This window comes from Rana temporaria, chromosome 1, assembly GCF_905171775.1.
Source record: "Rana temporaria chromosome 1, aRanTem1.1, whole genome shotgun sequence".
Lineage (NCBI taxonomy): Eukaryota > Metazoa > Chordata > Amphibia > Anura > Ranidae > Rana > Rana temporaria.
In genome coordinates, this window is record NC_053489.1 from 615,774,002 (window position 1) to 615,800,745 (window position 26,744).

Here is a 26,744-nt window from a genome sequence, read left to right on the forward strand (position 1 = left end):
CAAGAGACTGCAAAACTTCCCAAAAATAGGGAACAAAGACTATCGCAAGCTCCAAGATCTAAGTGACCTCCTCATGGAGTTAGAGTTGGCAAAGACAGACCCACGTCTACCTGGTCTAAGCTTCCTGGACACTGCTCATGGTGTCAATCCAGTGGTGTCTAAACTGCCATACGGCCTGCAGGAGAGATGGGCGCAGCAGGGCTCAAGGTACAAAAGAGACTATAACGTATCCTTTCCTCCATTCTCATATTTTTGCAGGTTCATCAGTGAACAAGCCTGGATGAGAAATGATCCCAGCTTCAGCTTCAGTGAACCCAACTTGCCTGCTTCATCACCATCTCCAAGGTATGACAACACAGCAGCTAAACACAGAGACTTTCATAGAGCAATATCTGTTAAAAGGACAGACATCTCACCACCCGTATCCTCTCATGCATACCAGAGTGATTCGGGTGATAAAGATAAAGATCCTAATCGTCAGTGCCCTATTCACAAGAAGCCTCACCCTCTTAAGAAATGCCGAGAGCTGAGAGCAAAGACTTTACAAGAGCGCAGGGAGATTCTCCAGAAACTTGGAGTATGCTACAGGTGCTGTGCTTCTTATAGTCATTTTGCCAAGGACTGTAAAGTTGTCATCAAGTGCACAGAATGCAGCAGCGAAAGACATGTGACAGCTATGCATCCTACTCCACTTACAGACAGCCCACAGCAGCTACCTACCTCCACCCCTCTCTCAAATCATGGCGGGGAGCAACGAAGCCACGCTCTAGCCCAGGAGAATGTTTCTTCTTCATGCACAGAAGTCTGTGGAGAAGGTTTAGATCACAAGTGCTGTGCCAAGATATGCCTTGTTAAGGTATACCCAGAGGGTCAACCTGAAAAAGCTGCCAGGATGTATGCCATAATAGATGAACAGAGCAACAGATCCCTGGTCAAGCCTAAATTCTTTGAGATCTTTGGCATTGAGGGTCATGCCACACCGTATACTCTCAGAACCTGTTCTGGTCGCGTAGAGACTTTCGGCAGAAGGGTCGATGGGTTCATGGTGTCTCATATCGAAGGGAAAGAGGGCATACTCCTACCAACATTAGCCGAGTGTGACCAGATACTAGACGAAAGAGAAGAGATTCCTACTCCAGAGGTTGCATATCACCATCCTCACTTAAGGCACCTTGCTGATGAGATTCCCGCAATGGACATGAATGCTGAAATCTTAGTCTTGCTAGGAAGAGACATTCTTAGAGTACATAAGGTACGTGAGCAGTGTGATGGACCTGAGGATGCCCCTTATGCACAAAGACTTGATCTAGGCTGGGTAATAGTGGGCGATGTATGCTTGGATAGAATGTGTACGTCATCTGAGATCCACTCCTTCAAAACTTACATGTTAGGAAATGGACGTGCATCCCACTTCAAAGAGTGCCCTCACCATTATGAAATAAAGGAGAAGCCTCTTGACATCATCCAAGTACCTGATGTCACTCCTATCCTTTGTGATGACAACCTAGGTACCACAGTGTTTTGTACCACAAGTGACGACAACAAAATAGCCTTGTCAGTTGAAGACAGAGAGTTCATCAAAATAATGGACAAAGAATTCTTCAAGGATGAGTCTAACAGCTGGGTTGCACCATTGCCTCTTCGTGCTGCAAAGGTCAAACTGCCAAACAATCGTGAACAGGCTTTATCCAGATTCAACTCACTTCAACGTACATTAAAGAACAGGCCTGAAATGAAGGACCATTTCATTACCTTTATGAAGAGGATCTTTGACAATGAGCACGCTGAGCCAGCTCCACCTCTTCAAATACACGATGAGTGCTGGTACCTACCTTTCTTCGGAGTGTACCATCCACGTCCTGAATTCTTGCTGACTGACCCAGAAGAAACCACGGCTGACGTCTTCAGTCTTCTAGAACCCGACAAGGATCCAGAGGTTCGTCCTGAAGTTAAAACCCTTGTCACCAGAACTGAACAAAGACGTGCCTTGGGCTGTCAACGCTTTGAACATTTCTCCAAGTGGACAAGGCTGGTACGCACCACCGCAAGGTTAGTTCATATTGCACACTGCTTTCACACGAAGCTCACAGATGCTCACTGTCAAGGTTGGCACATGTGCCAAAAGCTTCTTTCTGCAAAAGACATTGCTGAAGCTGAACTGATCATAATACGCAGTGTACAACAGGATGTCTTTGGCTCAGAAATCAGATGTATCCGTGACAAGGGGGACATTCCAAAAAACAGTCCAATTGCTAACCTGAACCCATTCATTGACAATGATGGCACGTTAAGGGTTGGCGGACGCCTAAACAATTCTAAGTTCAGTGAGCAAGAACAGAATCCTCTCATTATACCTGCTCGCCATCACATCACCACTTTGCTCATACGGCACTACCATGAAAGGGTGAAACACCAAGGTAGACACTTCACAGAGGGAGCCATAAGAGTTGCAGGCCTTTGGATTATAGGGACTGTAAAGACTTTCATCAGACCTATCACGGAACTCATTTTGCTCTTGCCGTTTGGAGACTGAACTTACTTGGGTATGCTGTTGGATCCTACCTGCGACTTCGAGAAGGAAGTATCTGGAACTTTAGTTGTCACAACTTGAAGCCTTATATTATAGATGTTGTTGCATTATATGCATGTTCTCCATTATGTCTTTCAGGTTTTCAAGACATCAAGCAAATTGCGCTGTTGTTTATTTGCATAACTACCGTTGTATTATGTAAATAGTGGCATTATCATGCCAGACGGGGAGTGTGCTGCCCCAATAGGGGCATAGGCTATGAGATGCATAGCCTCAGTTAATACTAGCATTGTTATATAGATTTTATATAGTGTGGTTTGCCTACTATTTTCTCATAGCTAAATCTATGTGTTATCCTATGCTGCCATCTAGTGGCCTTTGTTGCAATGCACATGTTTTATGTGATTCTTTGAGTTACCACATATTTTCAATGTATGAATGCCCCTCCCTGCTTCCTGTGTGGAGTACTTCCTGTGTCATCTCTTCAGCCAGCAAGCCACATGTAGAAGGACACTCATGTACTCTGCTCAGTAGGTAGGAAAGGCATCATCTTTTGACCGCACAATACTATCACCATTCATCTGCTGTTCCTGTTATCTGCTGTAACCCCTGAAGTTAAAGAATAAACACCTCTTTTGAATGAATCGGTATTGACGAGTTCAGCTGTCTGACAAGGATTGTCCGCAGTGAGTATATCTGCTTATACAGGCCAGGCATAGAGGTCTCATCAAGGGATATATCGCTATCACAACAATCGGAGTCAGAATACCTACATATTTGTCCCGGGACAGCAACTCCAAGAACTGAACTGCAAACAATCCCAACCACTCCACTCTAAGCCTACCACCGCCACTCCACCAACCAAAGGATGCTGGTTCCAGGTGGTCCGTGATCTGCTGGAAAATGTAGCATTAAATCAAAGTGAAGCCTCTCAACTTCTGAAAGTCCAAAATATTATATATATATATATATATATATATATATATATATATATATATATATATATATTGTAGCAGAGCATCCCAGAGAGAGCCGGGGAAAGTCATTGTGACATGACTATGGTATACCATAATTTTCCCTTTTTCTGCTAAGACCCACCACGTTTACTCCCTCTTAACCTTTAATAAATAATGAGACCACCACTGTAACTTGGAGTAAAAAACTGGCCGTAGCAGCCTCCTTTTCTTTAAATAACTTTAAATATTAAATAATAAATAACATGTAAAACACATATACCTGAGAACAACAGTTTTAACCCTCCTAGTGCTGGACTTTGCAGGCACCATTAACACTAACTTGTAACCATTTTAACATTTTGGGCACTGCGGTACCTAACCTCTGGTCATAGGCCTCAAACCGACAAGCTGGCTCAGAGACGACCACTGACCGCAGTGCCCCCATTAACCAACCTCCCAGCTACACTTGGTAAACTGGCAACTAACACCCCTTCAGAACGCATACCACCTCTGGGTAATGGCATCCATCTTTGGGGTAATTTCTTCTCCTGCAAAGTCCAAACACCCGCCACCGCCACGACATCTTAAACCTCGTACCTGTATGGGAGAGACAAAAACAAGGAAAGCACCCAAAACAAAACCAACTATCACATAACTTACAACTACCATACCAGCAAAAAACCTGTAACCAAGGGAGGGTGGATGGGAAACTTTCTCCCCACGTTGTGTTGCCCGGGAACGCGGGGAGGGGGAATTTATAACCTCTCCTCCCCTCCCCACTGCCCTCTCACTAACCACTCCCACCAACCAGCCAAGGGTTTTCTGTTAACCCTGTCATGGCCGGCCCTCCGCCTATTACAGATTTGTCTTCTGCTCCGGGCCTCACTGAACCCACTGTCACTGTGTGTTTTGGAAGGGACTGGGGGCGGGCCTCTTACCCACAGACTATGGGCCAGAAAATACTGGAAACCTGAAGCTGGCATTGAGATAATATAATGCTACATCCCTTCTCCCCCCCCCCCCCCCCCTTGTTGCTGTGCCTAATTGTGTTGATTCATGACACATAGACAATGGAGACTGGACTGGAGACGTCTCTTCGCAGGGGGTGTGTATTGAGAGGCTGCCTGCTTACCATAATCTCATTAGGTTTATCTGTAGCCTGTTTCAATGTACAAATGTTCAGTTCCCATTGGTTGTTCCTTGCCCCCCTTCCCTCTTAGACAAGGCTAAGGGGAGTGTCCCTAACTGTGTGTAAAACTGTATGTTTTGGATTTAATAAACAGTTTAAGCTCTGCATATTTAACCCTCAACACCTGTGTGGATTGTCTCGTGATTGAGGGGTTTAGGGCTGGTTATGGCGAATCTGCAGGCTGCGGATGCGTTTAGAGGACAGGAGACACAGGTCTGGTGGATGTGCCCACCTGGGGTATCTGAGATCCGTCACAGTCCTGTTCGGGGTTTATACATCTCCCAGGCTCCTCTCTTACATGTTCAGAAATCTCTGATCCAGGATCCAGTTCGGGTGTTGGCCAACTTCCCCAGGCCAATTTAAGCTCACCTGAGCAGACAGCCTTTGCTCTGCCTGGGAAACACAGTCAATGCTTGTCTGTGAGAGCAAGAAGGTTGGTGAATACTTTTGGAGCAGTTGATGTGGAAGCTGACAGGCGGTAGGCTTGTTCAGCCTGGTAGTGAGGGCTTGTATATATAGTATAGTTAGAGCCGAGACACGGCTAGGTTTTTTTGTTTAACTATTTTTGTTCTGTTTATTTTTCTGCACACTGTACAGCGCCTGTAAAATTGTATATAGCACCAATAAAAATGCACTGTTTTTCACTTATCCTATGGACTTGGTATCTGTGCCTGCTCATCCCAGGGAGCTTTTGTACCTGCTACCTATTCCCCTAGGTTACTATAGTAAACACTGTAAACACTGTATAGGGATGGCTAAAGTGATAATTTTGGTCACCTAGCTGTCCACCATTGTGTAGGAGTTGCAGCCATTTTGAAGTCTGATCTTATTATGTCTCAAAATTATTTCTACGTGTATAAAATTCTGCATAGTCACTATATCTCAGAATTCCTTGCATCTATGGGGGGCCCACTTATGGACTTATCTCAAGAAGAACAGAACTGACATGCAAATTTTAACTTCGAATGATGTGGCACTTAATCTTAATCATGCTCAGTGGCGGTCCATCCATTAGTGGCACCCGGGCAGCGCCCCCTCTTTTCACGCCACCCAATGGATAGATTCATGCATAGCCAGGTCTAGAGCCAGCTACAGGGGAGAAAATAGACTGCACCTGCCTACACACTGAAGAGATTCTCCACCAATTCCTGCCTGGTGACATTGTCACTAGGACAGCAAGGCATTGGGAGCAATAAATAACACTGCCAGAGGGTCTAGACCAGGTGTAGGCGACCTCAGCCTTTTCGCATAATATATCTAAAATAATGTATCTGGAATAATGCATCTAGCACAATGTAGCTATAAAATATGGTGAAACCCCTTCATTAAGGAACTGGAAAAAAATGTTTTTAAAATCCACATAATGGTTACATGTTTTTCATTACATGATTAAAACAATCCCATTTATATATTCTCCCCGGAGAATCCAATAATTAAAAGAGAAATGCACAATTGTGGTTTTGGCTTTGCTCAGTTCAGCATGGGGCCGTCACGGGTGGTAAAGTGTCACAGCATCTGCTGCAGCTGTCAGTGTGTGAGAGCAGAAGGCTTCTAGAAAGTTAGAGCAAGACTCAGCTGGACAGAATGGCATGGCAGGAACTTGGAAAGACCATTCTTTAGAAAGCTTCCCTATAATTACCGTGTCACTGCAGAGCTGCTGCTGGGCCAAGTACAGCTGAATATTCATGCAGTCTGGATTATGTTTAACAGCACTGAAAGAGACATTCAGCAGAGCAGTATCCCAAAGCAATGAGAGAAGACAGTCATGTAACAGTACTATGGCAACTAGCACATTAAACTTTTAAAGATGAGTAAATTAAAGTATAACTAAAAGGCAAAACTTTTTTAGCTTTGGATAGAGCAGAGATTGAGGGCCAGATCCACAGCCAGGCGGCGTAACTTAACTTTTCCCATTTAAGTTACACCGCCGCAAATTTCCCAAGTTAGTGCCCGATCCACAAAGCACTTACCTGTAAATTTGCAGCGGTGTAACTTAAATCCGTCCGGCGCAAGGCGTTCCTAATTTAATGGGGTGAGTCCCATTTAAATTAGGCGCGCTCCCGCGCCGGACGTACTGTGCATGCTCCCGACGTCATTTTCCCGACGTGCATTGCGCGAAATTACGTTACGCCGAGTTTTGTGAATCGCGCCGGGTAAAAAAAGTTGCGTCGGGGGAAAAAAAAGATACGGCGGATAAAAAAAATAAATAAAAAAAAAAATAACAGCGTCGTGGGAAAGAAGGGTCGTCTTTTACAAGGTGTAAACAGTTTACACTTTGTAAAAGCAGCCCTAATTTTGCGTTTGCAAACTAATACTTACAGGGAAAAAACGAAGCGTAAAAGCTTTGTGGATCTCCGTAAGTGCGAATTTGCATACCCGAAGCGGCATTTCGACGAGAAATGCCCCCAGCGGCGGACGAGGTACTGCATCCCAAGATCCGACAGTGTAAGTCCCTTACACATGTCGGATCTTCTGCCTATCTATTGGAAACTGATTCTGTGGATCAGTTCCAAAGATAGAAACAGGGATACGACGGCGTATCAGTAGATACGCCGGCGTATCCCTTTTGAGGATCTGGCCCAGAATACCTATTAGGTTTATATTGCTATCTTTACCCCCATTCGGTAGATTCACCCTCTCTATTTGTCCTATTTACCTTTATCATCAAAAGTGAATGTAAAAGAAACCCCTAATTTTGGGTTGTCCCCAGAAATGTAATAGCGGGCAAATCTTCCAATAGGGACACTAGTTCTGGTGACATGGGTGTTCCCCAAGGAATTTCCTTACTTTTCAGGTATTTATCTCACTTCCTGTTTTGGTTATGGGACAGTAACTGAAGGTAAATCTCACCAATGGGATGCAGATGGCAAAAAATTAACGGACAGGGGTTATAACCCACCATTACTCTGTCCAAAATGAAAATAATTATTTTGCTTATAGTTCTACCTTAAAGTGATTGTAAAGTCTATTTAAAAAAAAAAAATAACAAACATGTTATACTTACCTCCTCTGAGCAGTTAGTTTTGCACAGAGCATGCCAAATCCTACTCTTCTTGGGTCCCTCTTTGCTGCTCCTGGCCCCTCCCTCCTATCGAGTTCCCCCATAGTCAGTAGCTTCCTATAGGGGCACTTGAGCCGAGTCACATGCGAACTGAATCGCCTCTGGGCGCTTGATGTTTCGTGTCTCATGACATCAAAAGAGCAGAGTTTTAATCTGTCTTCTGAAAGTCAGGTGGTTTTCCTCCAACCGAACGCTGGTTGGTAAAGCGTTCCATAGTCTCGGACCTTGAAAAGCAAATCTTCTTTCTCCTTTGGACTTGTATTTGGTTTTTGGTACCCTGACCAGATTTTGGTCGGTGGATCGCAGAACGCGATTAGAATTGTGAGGTTCTATCTTGTCGCAAAGATATTGCGGCGCCTTCCCATGGATGCACTTATGTGTCAGGCAGAGTGCTTTAAATACAATTCTGTCTTTTACTGGCAACCAGTGAAGGGTTCTCAGTGAAGGTGAGATTGATTCCCATGTCTTTTTCCCAGTCACCAGTCTGGCAGCCGTATTCTGTACGACTTGCAGACGAGCGATTTGGTACTTTGGGAGCCCGAGGTAAAGGGCATTTGCATAGTCCAGTCTGGAATTCACGATTGTTCCCACCACGACTGCTACGTCTTCTTTGGGGATAAATGGAATAAGTCTGCGTAGTAGGCGCAACAAATGGTGCGATCCGCTGACTACTGACCCTATTTGTGCGTCCATTGTCATGAAGGTATCAAAAATGACTCCTAGACTTTTGACTTTGGAGCTAGGGGTGATGCTTTGGCCCAGAATGGGCGGCGGTGTCCAGGTTGTTGCCAGAATGCATTAAGGTAAAAAAAAAAGTTTGCCTTTATGTAGCGCCCCCTTGCTTTCGGCATGGGCACTACGCCTACATTTAGTGGAGAAGAGAGAGTTACTTTGCTCCCTTCTAAGTGTTTGTTTAAATTTGGGACCTCTGTCGTTTCAGAAGTCCACTGGGTCAATCTGTGGTCAGGGAGTGCAGTGCCACCTTTGGTCAGCAGTTGGCGCCAGAGGGGTTCTGGCGGAGCAGATCTTCTCCCAGCGGCCAATCAGAGGACGTTTCCCCTTGCAGGGCATGCTGGGAGAGGGTATATCCATGAGGGAGGTCAGGTGTTCGGTGTGCTTTTTTCCAGCGGGGTCCCGTTCCAGGTGCGGTACCCACCTCCAGGGTACGCGCATCCATGGACCCTGCCAGCGTGGCCCACCTGGCCAGGACTGAACCTTGCAGAGGAACTCATCCTGCTGAGAAGGAGAATCTCAGCGCTCCGTTGGGTTCCAGTACCTATTGACGGAATCCTAGTTTGGGATCGGGTGTCCGGGCAGCTGACAGGTATGCTTACTGTCATCCGGGGACCTTCTTTAAATCAGTCTACTGGGAGTGTTCTTTATTCGCTAAAGTTTCTCTATTGAAGTTGGCCTGTGATAGAGGCCTAAAGACAGGTCTGTGTGAGAGACCGGTTCCTCCCAGTGGTATCCAGAGTGACGCTCCGGCTGCCAGGACTACCATAGGCGTCTGTCTGGGGGTCTGTCTTTACCCACTCCGAGTAGAGTGGCGGTGTGTTCTATAATCGGTTCAATGCAGAGCAGAGAATTGCTCAGTTCTATATCCAGGCCTGATACCGCATGGTTCTACTTTCTTCCTTCATCAACTTTGACCTTTCTGACTTGTGTTGATGTTGGCCGTGTTTGGCCTGAGCAATAAAGCATTGAAAATTCTTTATTGAATGTCTGGACCTCCACTCACTCCTGTCACAAATTGCACCCCTAGACATTGCCAAGGTGACTTAGCAGGCCGATCCCAAAATCAACCAGCGGCTCCTTCGGGGGTAGCGCTACATTTACAACTCCTTTGAGTAAACTTTGCTCTACTGGCATTATGCCAGTGCACTCTTCTAAACTATGTGATTTTGGTTTGAATACAGTTCCTTTTGTTTTCTTTTTTCTATATCTGAATTTAAAAGTGCTGCCAGCCTGATCCACCAGTAACAGGGGTTGGTATACATGTATGAAGGCAACTGGTCCTCTTCTGCAGTGCATGGCTGCCTTTTTTTTCTTCGAAGTGCTTTACTAGAGCATGCAGAAAGGTGACCTGAGCAGTGTTGGTCAAGGGGATCATGGTGAGGGGTGAAAGAGTTGAGAATCACAGGAGTTCATATCAGGTATTCACACAAGGCAGCTGTCTTTAAGAGGCTGGTGTGCCACCCTGAGTGGGAAGAATTTCTATACAGACAGGATTCCACACCCAGGTAAAGTATTGGCCATCTTGAAACAAAGTCAACTCTCATCCCGAGACTTTGGGTGAGCCCTGACGCCCTGTACACACGACCGGTTCATCCGATGAAAACTGTCTGATGGATTTTTTCATCAGATATCCGATGAAGCTGACTTTCATCAGTCTTGCCTACACACCATCAGTTAAAAAACCGATCGTGTCAGAACAAGGTGACGTAAAACACAACGAGGTGACGTAAAACACAACGACATGCTGAGAAAAATGAAGTTCAATGCTTCCAAGCATGCGTCGACTTGATTCTGAGCATGTGTGGATAAAAAAACGATGGGGCCCACACACGATCGGTTAGTCTGATGAAAACTGTCCACGGCACTGTACGCGGCATTACATTTTAATTTTAACTAGGGGCACCCCAGATTTCAAGTAAATGGTAAAAGGCCAGTAGACTTGGTTAAGCAGTTACAATAGAGGCTAAGCCATAGGTATAGGGTTTCTTGAAGGTCTGGGCAGTGTTTCTCATCCTTTTTTCAGTCAAGAAACCCTTTTAAATGCTGCACAATCTTAAAGCACCCCATCCTAAAATGTAAAAACGAATAGTTGTATATAACGCAGCAGCGTCTACACACGTAGGACACCTATCATTAAAGGTGGTTTAACCCAATAAAGCATATATACCTTTGCACAGTGGTACTGACGAGTATTCGAGTATTTCTCTTCCTCACTCCACTAATGTGACCCAAGTCCTGACAGAGAGTAACAAACAAGGACATCCTCAGGCACCGAACGTCATCGTTATCAACATATGATGTCATTGGTTTTTCGGACACTATCAGATGGCCTGGGTGATTCCATAGGTTGGAATTCTACACAATAAATAGCTATGGCTTTGTGCAAAAAAAAAAAAAAAAGGCAAAATTGAGCCAGCTGGTTGAAAATTATAGAGCAATATATCATTTTTAGGCATTTTGCCAAGGCACTCCTGAAGAAGCCAGAAGGCACCCTGGTTGAAAAAGGCTGGTCTGAAGAAAATTTGTCAATACTATAGAAACTTTGAGGAGGTGAGACTACAATAAGGCCACAAGCAGACAATGTACAATGTCACATACTCCAAATAGAACGTATGTGCACCTGGTGTTAACCTACTGCTACCCAGTTGTGTTGAAACCTACAAAGGACTCTGGTAAAAAAGCATGGCTGGATTATCTCTGCCATTACCCTGACAGAAAGAACCCAAACCAACCCACTGTTTTAAAGTGCACTTGATGGACTGTTCATAGCGTCCTAGCTGGTAGACTGTATAGTTTGGAATAGCTCTTAAAGGGTTTTGTACAGGGGTACTGGCTTGTTTGCCAAAACTAAATATAATATCCAGCAGGGTTTCCTTATTATGTCTGATAGTCAGGGCCGTCTTTAATGTTGATTGGACCCTGGGCAAAAATTTTCTTTGGGCCCCCCCATGCAATTTTGCTCTTCACCTGCTCTGAGACATACAATAAATATCAGCTAGACTTAAAAGTTTACTGTATCAGATCAGGCAGTGATTGCGATTGGTTGCCAGAGGTTACAGCATATCATTACCACTTACTGACTGGTTGCTAGAGGTTACAGCACATGTTACGGCTCACTGATTTGTTGCTAGAGGTTACAGCACATGATTTCTTCTTGTTAATTGGTTTCTATAGATTACTGTACAGTAATACTGCTTACTGATTGGTTGCTAGAGGCTACAGCATATAAAGATTAACTAGAATGAAGCTTGACCAGTAGGACAGCAATTCCAATATTGACCAATCACATCCGGATTTAATTGAAAGAATAAGGAAAAAATGCCCATGGGATAGTGCGGATTGGGCTATAATAATATGGAATGCCAGACAAGTATATATAAAAAAATTGAAATATATTTTATTATGGTACAAAAATGGACATATCACAAAGATCAAAAATAATAATCGTTAAAACTAACATGCAGTTAAAATTTCCATGATACATAAAGACAATGTTGATAGGTGGGTAAATATACATGGGAGTTTAATCAAAGACTGTTTGTCCCCTATGTGATGAAAAATAAAAGTTAAGTAAAATAAAACGTATTTATTTTTTGCAAAAAAAAAAGTTACACCCAAGTACATAAAGCCCCCCCCCAAAAAAAATGTTTGAGGCACCCCCACATATACACATGCACAAACGTAAACGCATGCGTCAGGGCGCCTACGTGTGAAAACGCTGATTGCAATACACATGTTGCATATCGCCGCGTACGCTGAAGTGAGAGTAATAATTCTAACAGGAGACCTCCTCCTTAACACTAAACTGATACCTATAGGGGGCTTTTGAAGCATTGTCTATAGAAAATATAGGGTACTAAAGTTTGTCGCCATTTCACAGGCGCACATAAATTTAAAGCGGAGGTTCACCCAAAAATCAACTTTCTGCCATTAGATCCAGCATACTGCTGACATCTGCCGTATGTTTTTTTTTTGTACTTATCGTTTTATCATATAAATCCTGTATAATAATATCAGCCGTTGTTATCCGGCTCCGAGTGGGGATTTCTGCGGGGAATAGGCGTTCCTAAGCCAAGCGGATTTGATTGACGGGCTGCTAAAGCGCGTCATGTCTTCCGAAAATACCCGAAGTGACACTCGGGTGTTTACGGAGCTATACGGCGCCTGCGTCTGCCGTGTAGGGCTGACTGCGCCGTAAACACCCAAGGCCCAGATTCAGGTAGCAATTGCGCCTGCGTAACCATAGTTACGCAGCGCAATTGCTGACTTGCGCCGGCGTAACGAGTTCTCCTGATTCAGAGAACTCGTTACGCCGACTGCAGCCTAAAATCTGCGTGGCATAAGGCTCTTATGCCACGCAGATTTTAGGCTGCATTCTAGCGATGACCGCTAGGGGGCGCTCCCATTGTGATCTGTGTATAGTATGCAAATTGCATACTAACACCGATTCACAACGTTGCGCGAGCCCTGCGTACGCAAATTACGTAGTTTGCGTACGTCGGGTTTCGCGTAAGGTTACGCATCCTAATAGCAGGCGCAGCCAATGCTATAGGATACCCACGTTCCCGCGTCGCGATATTTAAAATCTACGTCGTTTGCGTAAGTGAATCGTGAATGGCGCTGGACGCCATTCACGTTCACTTTGAAGCATTTTGAAGCAATTTTCACGACGGAGCATGCGCCTTACGATCGGCGCGGGAACGCGCCTAATTTAAATGATTCCCGCCCCCGGCGGGATCATTTACATTGCGCGCGCTTACGCCGGGCAATTTTGCCGGCGCGCCCTCGCAATTTACGGAGCTACTGCTCCGTGAATCGAGGGCAGCGCAAAATATTTGCGTGGGCGCAGGGCAAAATCGTTGCCCTGTGCCTCCGCAAATAAAGCGCAAGTGGTACCTGAATCTGGGCCCGAGTGTCACTTTGGGTATTTTCGGAAGGCGTGACGCGCTTTAACAGCCCGTCAATCAACTCTGCTTGGCTTAGGAACTCCTATACCCGGAAAGGAATCCCCGCTCGGAGCCGGATAACAACGGCTGATAAAAAGATAAGTACAAAAAAAAAAAAAACAGCATACTGCAGATGTCAGCAGTATGCTGGATCTAATGGCAGAAAGTTGCTTTTTGGGTGAACCTCCGCTTTAAGGTTTGGCATGTTGGCTATCTATTTACTCGATGCAACCTCATCTTTTATATTTTACCAAAAATGTGGGTAATTTATTGTGTTTCTTTGCCCTAAAATTCATGTTCGTGTGTTTTTTTACAGAAATTTTGCGTTTCCTAGACCATTTTGGTAATATCGTGTGACATAAAACATTTTTAACTACCACTATTTTATTCTCCAGAGTTTCTGCTTTCAGAAAATATATAATATTTGTGTTTTTTGTGTAATTTTCAGGCCTAAAATGATTTTTTAAACATGTGTGCAAAAAACGCAAAAACGGCTCTAACAGCGAAAATGGTTAAATAATGTTATTGTTCTAAACTTTTTTCATCTTTTATTGCATCTCAGGTTTGCTGCCTACATTCTGTACTTGAGCTTCTGCAACTGCTTCATAACATTTCTCTGAGTGAGAGTGGGCTTCTTGATGGTCACAGCTGTGTGTGTCGGCACAGCCACATGTAGACTCCATTGGAAGCCCACGTGACAGTGTGACAACACAAGAGAATAACTGGGAGACAGGGATAGAGTGTTGTCACCCAGTAACAGGAAGTGCCTTAACAAGAACCATCATGGCTAGGGTGACCACATTTCCAAACTGCCATTCAGGGACACCCCCCCCCCCCCCAAAAAAAAATACGTTTTTTTTACATTTTTTTTGCCAGTTTTGGGGGCAAGGGCGTATCATGAAATCAGCGGGCCAGTGTGCCCATAAATTGTCGCTATTTTGCCCCATCAAATGCCAGTGTGCCCATAAATTGTCGCTACTGTGCCCCATCAAATGCCAGTGTGCCCATAAATTGTCGCTACTGTGCCCCATCAGATGCTGCCACCCAGTGTCAATTGCCCCTATTTGCTCACCTTTTGATATGAAGTCATATAATGGAGATGGAGTGGCTGTCTGACTGACTCCTCGTCTGGTCACTGGTGGTGGTGGGGGGTCTGAGAGGCAGAGGAGGGGGGTCTGAGAGAGGGGTCAGAGAGGCAGAGGATGGGGGTCTGAGAGGCAGAGGATGGGGGTCTGACAGGCAGAGGATGGGGGTCTGACAGGCAGAGGATGGGGGTCTTGGAGGCAGAGGATGGGGGTCTTGGAGGCAGAGGATGGGGGTCTTGGAGGCAGAGGATGGGGGTCTTGGAGGCAGAGGATGGGGGTCTGACAGGCAGAGGATGGGGGTCTGACAGGCAGAGGATGGGGGTCTGACAGGCAGAGGATGGGGGTCTGACAGGCAGAGGATGGGGGTCTTGGAGGCAGAGGATGGGGGTCTTGGAGGCAGAGGATTGGGGTCTGACAGGCAGAGGATGGGGGGCTGACAGGCAGAGGATGGGGGTCTGACAGGCAGAGGATGGGGGGCTGACAGGCCGAGGATGGGGGTCTGACAGGCAGAGGATGGGGGTCTGACAGGCAGAGGATGGGGGTCTGAGAGGCAGAGGATGGGGGTCTGAGAGGCAGAGGATGGGGGTCTGACAGGCAGAGGATGGGGGTCTTGGAGGCAGAGGATGGGGGTCTGACAGGCAGAGGATGGGGGTCTTGGAGGCAGAGGATGGGGGTCTGACAGGCAGAGGATGGGGGTCTGAGAGGCAGAGGATGGGGGTCTGACAGGCAGAGGATGGGGGTCTTGGAGGCAGAGGATGGGGGTCTTGGAGGCAGAGGATGGGGGTCTTGGAGGCAGAGGATGGGGGTCTGACAGGCAGAGGATGGGGGTCTGAGAGGCAGAGGATGGGGGTCTGACAGGCAGAGGATGGGGGTCTGACAGGCAGAGGATGGGGGTCTGACAGGCAGAGGATGGGGGTCTGACAGGCAGAGGATGGGGGTCTGACAGGCAGAGGATGGGGGTCTGACAGGCAGAGGATGGGGGTCTGACAGGCAGAGGATGGGGGTCTGAGAGGCAGAGGATGGGGGTCTGACAGGCAGAGGATGGGGGACTGACAGGCAGAGGATGGGGGTCTTGGAGGCAGAGGATGGGGGTCTGACAGGCAGAGGATGGGGGTCTGGGAGGCAGAGGATGGGGGTCTGACAGGCAGAGGATGGGGGTCTGAGAGGCAGAGGATGGGGGTCTGACAGGCAGAGGATGGGGGTCTTGGAGGCAGAGGATGGGGGTCTTGGAGGCAGAGGATGGGGGTCTTGGAGGCAGAGGATGGGGGTCTTGGAGGCAGAGGATGGGGGTCTGACAGGCAGAGGATGGGGGTCTGACAGGCAGAGGATGGGGGTCTGAGAGGCAGAGGATGGGGGTCTTAGAGGCAGAGGATGGGGGTCTGAGAGGCAGAGGATGGGGGTCTGAGAGGCAGAGGATGGGGGTCTTGGAGGCAGAGGATGGGGGTCTGACAGGCAGAGGATGGGGGTCTGACAGGCAGAGGATGGGGGTCTGAGAGGCAGAGGATGGGGGTCTGACAGGCAGAGGATGGGGGTCTGACAGGCAGAGGATGGGGGTCTGACAGGCAGAGGATGGGGGTCTTGGAGGCAGAGGATGGGGGTCTTAGAGGCAGAGGATGGGGGTCTGAGAGGCAGAGGATGGGGGTCTGACAGGCAGAGGATGGGGGTCTGAGAGGCAGAGGATGGGGGTCTTAGAGGCAGAGGATGGGGGTCTGAGAGGCAGAGGATGGGGGTCTGAGAGGCAGAGGATGGGGGTCTGAGAGGCAGAGGATGGGGGTCTTAGAGGCAGAGGATGGGGGTCTGAGAGGCAGAGGATGGGGGTCTGAGAGGCAGAGGATGGGGGTCTGAGAGGCAGAGGATGGGGGTCTGAGAGGCAGAGGATGGGGGTCTTAGAGGCAGAGGATGGGGGTCTGAGAGGCAGAGGATGGGGGTCTGAGAGGCAGAGGATGGGGGTCTGAGAGGCAGAGGATGGGGGTCTGAGAGGCAGAGGATGGGGGTCTGAGAGGCAGAGGATGGGGGTCTTAGAGGCAGAGGATGGGGGTCTGAGAGGCAGAGGATGGGGGTCTGAGAGGCAGAGGATGGGGGTCTTAGAGGCAGAGGATGGGGGTCTGAGAGGCAGAGGATGGGGGTCTGAGAGGCAGAGGATGGGGGTCTGAGAGGCAGAGGATGGGGGTCTTAGAGGCAGAGGATGGGGGTCTGAGAGGCAGAGGATGGGGGTCTTAGAGGCAGAGGATGGGGGTCTTAGAGGCAGAGGATGGGGGTCTGAGAGGAAGAGGATGGGGGTCTGAGAGGCAGAGGATGGGGGTCTGAGAGGCAGAGGATGGGGGTCTGAGAGGCAGAGGATGGGGGTCTGAGAGGCAGAGGATGGGGGTCTTAGAGGCAGAGGATGGGGGTCTGAGAGGCAGAGGATGGGGGTCTTAGAGGCAGAGGATGGGGGTCTGAGAGGCAGAGGATGGGGGTCTGAGAGGAAGAGGATGGGGGTCTGAGAGGCAGAGGATGGGGGTCTGAGAGGCAGAGGATAGGGGTCTTAGAGGCAGAGGATGGGGGTCTGAGAGGCAGAGGATGGGGGTCTGAGAGGCAGAGGATGGGGGTCTGAGAGGCAGAGGATGGGGGTCTTAGAGGCAGAGGATGGGGGTCTTAGAGGCAGAGGATGGGGGTCTTAGAGGCAGAGGATGGGGGTCTTAGAGGCAGAGGATGGGGGTCTGAGAGGAAGAGGATGGGGGTCTGAGAGGCAGAGGATGGGGGTCTGAGAGGCAGAGGATGGGGGTCTGAGAGGCAGAGGATGGGGGTCTTAGAGGCAGAGGATGGGGGTCTTAGAGGCAGAGGATGGGGGTCTGAGAGGAAGAGGATGGGGGTCTGAGAGGCAGAGGATGGGGGTCTGAGAGGCAGAGGATGGGGGTCTGAGAGGCAGAGGATGGGGGTCTTAGAGGCAGAGGATGGGGGTCTGAGAGGCAGAGGATGGGGGTCTTAGAGGCAGAGGATGGGGGTCTGAGAGGCAGAGGATGGGGGTCTGAGAGGCAGAGGATGGGGGTCTGAGAGGCAGAGGATGGGGGTCTGAGAGGCAGAGGATGGTGGTCTTAGAGGCATAGGATGGGGGTCTGAGAGGCAGAGGATGGGGGTCTGAGAGGCAGAGGATGGGGGTCTGAGAGGCAGAGGATGGGGGTCTGAGAGGCAGAGGATGGGGGTCTGAGAGGCAGAGGATGGTGGTCTTAGAGGCATAGGATGGGGGTCTGAGAGGCAGAGGATGGGGGTCTGAGAGGCAGAGGATGGGGGTCTGAGAGGCAGAGGATGGGGGTCTGAGAGGCAGAGGATGGGGGTCTGAGAGGCAGAGGATGGGGGTCTTAGAGGCAGAGGATGGGGGTCTGAGAGGCAGAGGATGGGGGTCTTAGAGGCAGAGGATGGGGGTCTGAGAGGCAGAGGATGGGGGTCTGAGAGGAAGAGGATGGGGGTCTGAGAGGCAGAGGATGGGGGTCTGAGAGGCAGAGGATGGGGGTCTGAGAGGCAGAGGATGGGGGGCTTAGAGGCAGAGGATGGGGGTCTGAGAGGCAGAGGATGGGGGTCTGAGAGGCAGAGGATGGGGGTCTTAGAGGCAGAGGATGGGGGTCTGAGAGGCAGAGGATGGGGGTCTGAGAGGCAGAGGATGGGGGTCTTAGAGGCAGAGGATGGGGGTCTGAGAGGCAGAGGATGGGGGTCTTAGAGGCAGAGGATGGGGGTCTTAGAGGCAGAGGATGGGGGTCTGAGAGGAAGAGGATGGGGGTCTGAGAGGCAGAGGATGGGGGTCTGAGAGGCAGAGGATGGGGGTCTGAGAGGCAGAGGATGGGGGTCTGAGAGGCAGAGGATGGGGGTCTGATAGGCAGAATAGGGGGCTGAGACAGACCACATAGCGCTGTCCCTCCTCTGCTCACCCTGCCCCCTCTCAGTGTGCTGGCATGTATGTACAGGAATCAGGATGCCTGGTACGGTACCTGATGGCCAGCAGTGTGGCAGCGCCGAGTCTCCCTCTAGATCCGGGGGTGCTCGCTGCTCCGCATGGTCTTTCTTCCGGGTTCCCACTTCCCAGCCAGCCTGTTCTCCACTCCTCAGGCCCGGGCCGCGCGGCGCACGATTCAAGTTCTGGGATGAGGGGGGGGGAGGCAGACCTCATCTCTTCGGTGGTCAGGGAGCTTTTACATCCAACTCCCCCCCTCTCTGGCCACCTTCTCCGAATTCCTGCTGGCCTGGCACGCTCCCGCTGCATAAAAAAAGTGCCGATGCCTGTGAGCGGCGGATTACAGGCTGTGCCCACTCGGTAAGACGGCCCTGGCCGCCGTAGGTGACGCTGCTGCTCTCTCTGCTGCGGCTGGCCGCTGGAGGAGGAGGAGGTGGGGGTGGAGTCGGAGCCGCAGAGAGAGCGGGACACGGTGACGTCACTGGTTGCTACACGCCAAGCGGGTCCCTAGCAACCAGTGATTTAGGAATGATTTAATTACAGCGGCACTGTGTCAGCAGCGGCAGTGAGTGTGGCAGACTGGCAGGCAGTTGATTCCGGGACTCTCTGTTGTCCCGGTTTGAAGGCTCCCGGGACACGGGACAAAAATGTATATTACGGGACGATCCCGGGCAAACCGGGACACGTGGTCACCCTAATCATGGCTGGATCACCAGGTCTTATTTTAATGAAAGCTGCATATTTAAAAGTGCTGAAAATTTAAGTTTATTAACACGTTAATTTTTTTTTGAGATTTTACCGACTGGACAACAGTTCTTTGACTGATACAGTTCTTTTGTTCCAATTATTCTGTTGCTGTATATTGCAATACATTCATGCAGATATGTGTAGATGATAATTCCGCTTTAAAACATCTTTAAATGGTTTGAGATTAGCAGGAACATTTACTAGGTTTTTATCCTTGGAAGACAGCAAGCCATCAACATTCAACTGTTTACTCTGCTAAATCCACAAAGCAGAATGTGTACTGCGCTGTGTTCTCATCTGAAACTGCTTTCAGTGGGAGAAGACATCATATTATGCTCCAACAAAAGGACTCTGTGCAAAATCTGAATGCTGATGTTTAATGCAAATATTAATGATGAACATCAGACAATATAAAGACTCCACTATTGACACTCTTGGATTGAGGCCAGGCCTTGTGAATCATTTCTCTTTGAAGAGAGATGTTTTCCTGCTATACTAGGACATCAATATGTTGCTTAAAATTGTTGCATTCATTTTTTTTTTCTTAATGGCATTTGTGGGGTTTTTATGAACTTGTTTAATTGATTTAAAGGGTTAGTTCATGTTACCGAAACCCATATGGGTATAGCAGCATAGCGTGTTTAAGGTGACCAGATTTTTAAAATGAAATCCGGGGACATATTTTTTCTTTACTAGTAATGGCAACAATCAGCGACTCTCTGCCCGTCGCCGCCCGCCTCACAGCCTCTCAAGTCTTACTCTTCGGGCCCCGGGCTACTACTGGATGGGGAGCGGAGGAAGATCACTCCGCCAGGGAAGGCAAGGAGATAGGCAGGTGGCTGGCCAGGATTTGAGCCAAGGCAGAAGAACATGCGAGCGGAGCTGAATAGGCATGTGCCAGAAACTGAAGAAATATTCCCTCCGCTCTGACCAGCACATGATCATCAGAAAGGGGCACAGATATTGGGAAAAATACAACCCCCCTATGCTAGTAGGCATGGCGGAGCAGGGGTGTATAATTCTATTTTATTTATTTTAATTCTGCACTGATTTCTTTGAAATTGCCCCTGCCCCCTATTAAATCCAATCTGGGGACAAAACCAGGGACAGACTTGGCCTGGGGACAGTGTCCTCAATCAGGGGACTGTCCCCTGAAACTGGGGATGTCTGGTCACCCTAGTGTTAAACCCTATTTCCAGCCACCCTTTCAGTTAAAAGAATTTAGTCCAAAATCACATTTAAGAAAAACTTTTTAAAATCCTCTGCAGTCAATGATGGCTCTGTCTTGAATTATTGCAGAGATGGAGCAGCCATGGGGACAAAGGCAGCTCTAGGCTTTGTGAGGCCTTAGGCAAAATTTGACATGGGGCCCCACTCACGCCCATGATGAGAAAAAGAATTCAAGGACAAGAGCCCTTTTCCCCACAACCCTGGCCAGTGGTTGTGGGGGTCTGTGGGCAGGGGGCTTATCGGAATCTAAAAGACCCCTTTAACAAGGCGACCTCCAGATCCTGCTCTTTAATAACTAAGGGGCAGGGGCCACCTGGTGATGTCACCTGGTGAACCCGCCCCCTTGTGACATCATTGACTGAGGGCAAGCTGGATCAATGACATCACAAGGGGTGGGGTCATCGATATTCACTGGCTGTTAGGGATGCTGGCGGCTCCGCTCCTGAGTCAGGGCTCTTAACGCTGCCTGAGCACAGCAGCGTTAAGGTCCCCTGTCCCTCAAAACTCAGGTAATGCATTGGGTAAGTTAGGTGGCCGCGAGGCCCCTGAGAGTGTGAGGTCTTAGACGACCTCCTAATTTGCCTAATTAAAGAGCCGCCTCTGCATGGGGACCAGTGCCGCTAGTGCAACAGGAGGGAGCGCCATCCTGTTCTTTCGGACAGTGTGTAATTTATCCTGTTTGAACTTTCTGAGCTCATCATAGGTGACAGTAGAACATATTCACTGTTAATGTGTGGCCTGAAAAAACAGGACAGTGCTTCCTCTGGTGGCACTATGGGGTACTGGTTCCCATGGCTGATCCATCCCTATAATAACTAAGGATGGAATTATCACTGGCTGAGATCATTTTAACAATGCTTTTTGGACTACATCCTTTAACTGAAAGGGAGCCCTGGCTGGAAGGTAGGCTCTCTCCCCACCTCTCTACCACCACACAGCAATGTGTCTGACCACTCTGCTCACCTCCCCATGCCACCTGGATGTGCCTTCTACAGCATACTATGGGAAATGTAGTCCATGAAGAACACTGTACAATGGGCTGTGAACTACAAGGAGCATAAGGCTTTGCATCGCAGGAGAGGAGAGACCTTACATTTTCCCAATTACAAGAGATCAGCAAAGTCTAATGTGGGAAGCCAGAGAGTACAGATCTGCTGTCTGTGGGGTCTGTGACTATCCACCAGAGAGCGAGCGGGTCGGATCTGAGGACTGCGACACCGATAATTCTCCTGCCGTGCTGGGACCCAAAGCTGCAGGGACCCATTACTGTGTGTTCCTACAATCAGGGAAAGCAAGGGAAGAGTCTGAATGCTGGGACTGAGCCTTAATAAAGACCTGATCATGAGGAGCTGATAGAGAAAACTGAGACTTCTGGTACAAGCAACTCCCAAGCCTATGGGACCAGACCTGTAGCATGCAAGAAGCGGTGAGTGGAACTACAGAACTTAAAGGGGTTGTAAAGGTAAACAAAAATCCTAAATAGCTTCCTTTACCTTAGTGCAGTCCTCCTTCACTTACCTCATCCTTCCATTTTGCTTTTAAATGTCCTTATTTCTTCTGAGAAATCCTCACTTCCTGTTCTTCTGTCTGTAACTCCACACGGTAATGCAAGGCTTTCTCCCTGGTGTGAAGTGTCATGCTCGCCCCCTCCCTTGGACTACAGGAGAGTCAGAACGCTCTCTATGTTGCAGATAGAGAAAGGAGCTGTGTGTTAGTGGGCGTCCTGACTCTCCTGTAGTCCAAGGGAGGGGGCAAGCACGACACTCCACACCAGGGAGAAAGCCTTGCATTACTGTGTGGAGTTACAGACAGAAGAACAGGAAGTGAGCATTTCTCAGAAGAAATAAGGACATTTAAAAGCAAAATCGAAGGATGAGGTAAGTTAAAGAGGACTGCACTAAGGTAAAGGAAGCTATTTAGGGAAAACAATTTGTACCTTTACAACCCCTTTAATCTCTTACTGCCCGCAGTTAATGCCAATAGAGACTGCTCCTTTCTCATCAACCATTAGCCATCTATTGTGAACAGCCACTACTACTCGACAGAAGGGCCCCAACAATAGCCAGCTGAAACAATGCTACTATAGCCATATGGGGCAGCATAGTTTGCTTTTTGGTAAAGGTGAAGTTACACTTTAAAGCTAAACTCCAGACAAACTAATAACTATACAGTAGAAACATATGAGAACAATGTCAACTGCAACATGATTTGTATTTCTGTCAATGTAGTCCTGAGATGTATACAGCCCTACCAGTCAGCAGAGCAAGGACAGGGACCTGAGATTTCTATACTGCAGTAAGAGTGTATGTAACAATGAACTTCTCCTAGTTTCAAAAAAGTTGGGGCACTGTGTCTACATAAAAACAGAATGCAATGATTTTCAAAGCTCATAAACAGATACAAAACATAAACAGTTATTGTCAATAGACTTCCCCTTTCTTACCAACCATTAGCCATCTATCGCGGGCAGCCAGTGCCACCTTACAGAAGAGCCCCAATGATAGCCAGCTAATACTGACAATAAGGCGCCAGGGGTCACCTTCAGGGTACCCTTTGTCGAAAACACATAAACCCACCCGCTACAGGGCTATATGCAAAGAATGTACTTGTGGACTTTTTTTGGGGGATTGGCTAATGCTGATACTTTTACCCTGTTTGCATCAGTTAAAGTTGGTTTAACATGGCTGCAGTACAGTTAATTGCCATAATATTGTGTAGCTCCTGTGTACTTTTCAGTCTAGGTGCTATTTTAAATTTAGAGGGGGATGAGAGAGTTAGTTAGCTCTCATCCAAGTGATTTGTGCAAATTGGGCCTCTGTTCTAGCTGAGCTGTACTGTCTGTTCATTCTGTGTTCCTGGGGTGCCTTTCCACCCCAGGGCGGCAGGTAGCAGCAGTGGAGTTCAGTCTGGAGCGCCTCTTGCCAGCAGCCAATCAGGAGGGGTTTTCCCTTGTGGGGCATGCTGGGGGAGGGTACTTCTTGAGCAGACGCCATTGGGCGGGGTTCTTGTTCCGGTTGTGGCACCCACCTTCAGGGTGGCCACGCATCACGGGCCCCGGCGATGTGGCCTACCAGGCCGGGGTGCACGTGCTACACAGTGTTCTTGGTTCCGGGGCCCTATTGGCTTGGGGCAACTGAAGCTATGGCAGGGCCCCAGTGATTGACTGGGTCCCCAAATTCCTAAAAGAGATCCCAAGCGAGTTGTGCTGTTCGGTGGGGATTCAGCCTGAGGAGAGCCAGATAGGTAGGCGATCCAACAGGGCCTCGACAATCCATCGGGGATCAAGGTGACCGGACACTGAGAGGTTGGATGTTGGCAACCTGTCAGTCGGTGACCAGTTGAGAATTACCTGAGGGAGATTCAGGCACAAATTCACTAAGGAAGATTTACTTCATGATCTACGTTCTGGGAAAGGGCCTGTGGCAGAGGTTCCTCCCTGATATTCATTTGCATCAGGTCTGTGGCAGAGACTTGTTCGTATCCAAAGGTTCCAAGTGATACTCTGGCTGTCAGGTCGGTGTGGCAGGCCTGTCCAGGTACACTATACCCACTCCGGCTGGAGTGGCGACGAAAGCAAAGTGCTGTTGGAAGCAGGACTGCTTCTGTATTGTTTAAGCCTGAATCTGCTACTCTCCTCCTCTTCATACATCTCTCCTATCTACCTCAAGTTTATCGTTTACAGTATTGGTATAAATAAAGCACAAGAAAAGACACCTGCTGGACATTCCATCATTGCTGCTCTCATCAACTACCCTAGACGTCGGAGCTATAGAGGTAACAGGCCATCCCTATTCTATGCAGCGGCTCCTGCGGGGGTAGCGCTACAATAGTAATATAATATAGGGTGTTCACTTCTAAGGCTGGGTTTAGATTAGTGTGATTTGGATGCGGATTTCCACTGGAGACTGTGACCGGCTGTCAATGGAGCCGGTTCACACACCTCTGGGGCCGCTGCAGAGCAGTTTGCACAGGGGTCCTATATGTCTTTGGCTCTGTTTAAGCCCTAATTCATCCCTGAAATGGAGAACAGGGATGCACCGGACCCCTGCTGTGAGCTGCATTCTGGCAGCAGTGTGAAAAGCCTCAGACATTCTGGTTCTGTAAGATGCCCTTTTTTTTTACCCCATAATATTACTGATATGTTGTTGCCAATGAATCTAATTAGTTGTAAATATTCTTATAGTTTTTGCTTATTAGTACCACTTAGTACCGCCAGCTTTTTGTTGCCCTGTCCCTACTGTTTTGAGATGTGTTGCTACCATTAATTTCAAAGTTACCTTATTTTATTTTTTTCTTAAAATGGTACATTTTCCCAGTTTAAACATTTAATATGTTTTCTACCTTCTTTTGTCAATAAAATAAGAGTTTTTGAGATTTGCAAATCATTGCATTCTGTTTTTCATGTAGATTTTACACATCGTTCCAACTTTTTGGGAATTGGAGTTGTATTTGCTCTCTTTTGGTCTGATAAAGCAGAACTTCAGTCTGGCTCAAATACTGTAGCTAACTTTTAAAAACACAGATACCAGTCCATGGTGTCCAGAGCTGACTTCCTTGCAGCCAATTCAATGCCTGAATTTAAAGCAGAGTTGTCAAAACTTTTTAAGTTATACTTCTCCTATGGATCACAGGGGTGCAGTTAGTTCTACTCTCCTGTGACCCAGTTTCAGCCAAAAACAGGCTAAAGTCCTCTCTCAGCTAATGTCACTGACCATAAGCTCGGTATCCACCCATAAGCCTGGACTGGCAGCTGGAAGCTGGCTCAGACTCCCCCACCCCTGTACAGCCAAGCACTCTAGTGAGCACTGGAGGATTGACAGTCACTGGCTCTGTGCAGGGTGAAAACTGCAGACTGAAGTTTTAGAGGCGGTGGGGACAGCTAAAGCTGGGACCGGTGCAACTTGAGAGGAACTGAGGAGAGAGCACAAGCACCCAATTGAGTGTTGCGTTGCAAAAGCGTCACCTGCGATATCCCATCAAATCTGTGAAGTAATGTAACGATCAGATGCCCTTGAGTTCCATGGCTCCAGGAAGCACCAGAAACCATCAGCCCTATCCCTTAGAGGACCCTTGAGACTCACCGCTCCACGGACAGGGATACTTGCAAGGTTACATGCCTTTTTACATTTTACCTTTGTTAGTAATATTCTTTATGAAACAATACATTTTACCAAAATGCTACATTCAGTTTGGTGATTGTCTCTCCTCATATTTTATTCTCAGAATATTGGAACATCTGAAGCCTCGTACACACGACCGGGTTTCGACCGGGTTTCCCGGCGGGAAGCACTGTAAAAAGAGCTTTTAGTCAAGAATCCTGGCTGTGTGTACGCTCCTCTCAGTTTTTCCGACGTAAAAACTGGCCAAAGACTGCCGGACAAAAAAAGAGAACCTGCTCTCTGTTTTCCCGCCGGGATTCTTGGCGGACTTTTTCCTATGGGAAAAACTGCGATGAAGCATACACATGGTCGAAATTCCCGACCAAAACTCTCATCTGATTTTTCCCAACGGGAAAACCTCTCGTGTGTACGGGGGAAAAGTTACTAAGCAGGTTCTCGGGTTTTCCCCCCAGGGATTTCCGACTGATATTTTCCCGGTCGTGTGTATAAGGCATACGTTTTCCAGTGGTGCTCAGTGCCTCTGAGCTTCTTTCCAGTGTCACACAGGTGTCTCCAGACCTTAGGAACCCACTGAAGGGTGATAGGTTTCCATGAATAGCTGAACTAAGCCAAACGCTTTGAGTGTTGATAGCTCATCAACATAGCAAAACAACTGGTGTTCATCAAGAGTTCCAAGTAGGATACCCAAGTGGGCGTGGGGGCAATTGTACAATTTTTCCACTGGTTTCCAGTATGACCTTTGCAAAAAAGGTCAAGGTTTTGGACATGTTATAGTGTATATATCCATAACCGGTGTTATCCTTAGGCTGCTCATTTTCCCTCCATCATTTTTGTAGACAGAAGTTTAAGCATGTTTCCAGCAGCTCTGCCAGGCTGCATACTTATGGATATTAGGCCATCTTGGGAATGTTTACTTTACTTACAGTTTGTCCAAGCTGTGTACTGACAGAGATTCATTAAGTAGCAGATCTGAAATCACAGTATAGCCTATCTATCATCTCTGTGTCTTTTGGGTGATGGCATTCTCAAGGATTTAATATCTCTGTTAATTTCATCAGCAAAAGCTATCCCTCTTGCTAGTCCTATCATGAAAATTCCTCAAACTAATCAAAAAAATGTCTTATTAATTCAATGCATACAGTATTTTCTTTTTATAAATGTTAGTGTTTTGCTCTAGTTTTAGGTTTCTGTGATTGCTTTATTTTCAAGCTGTCTATCTG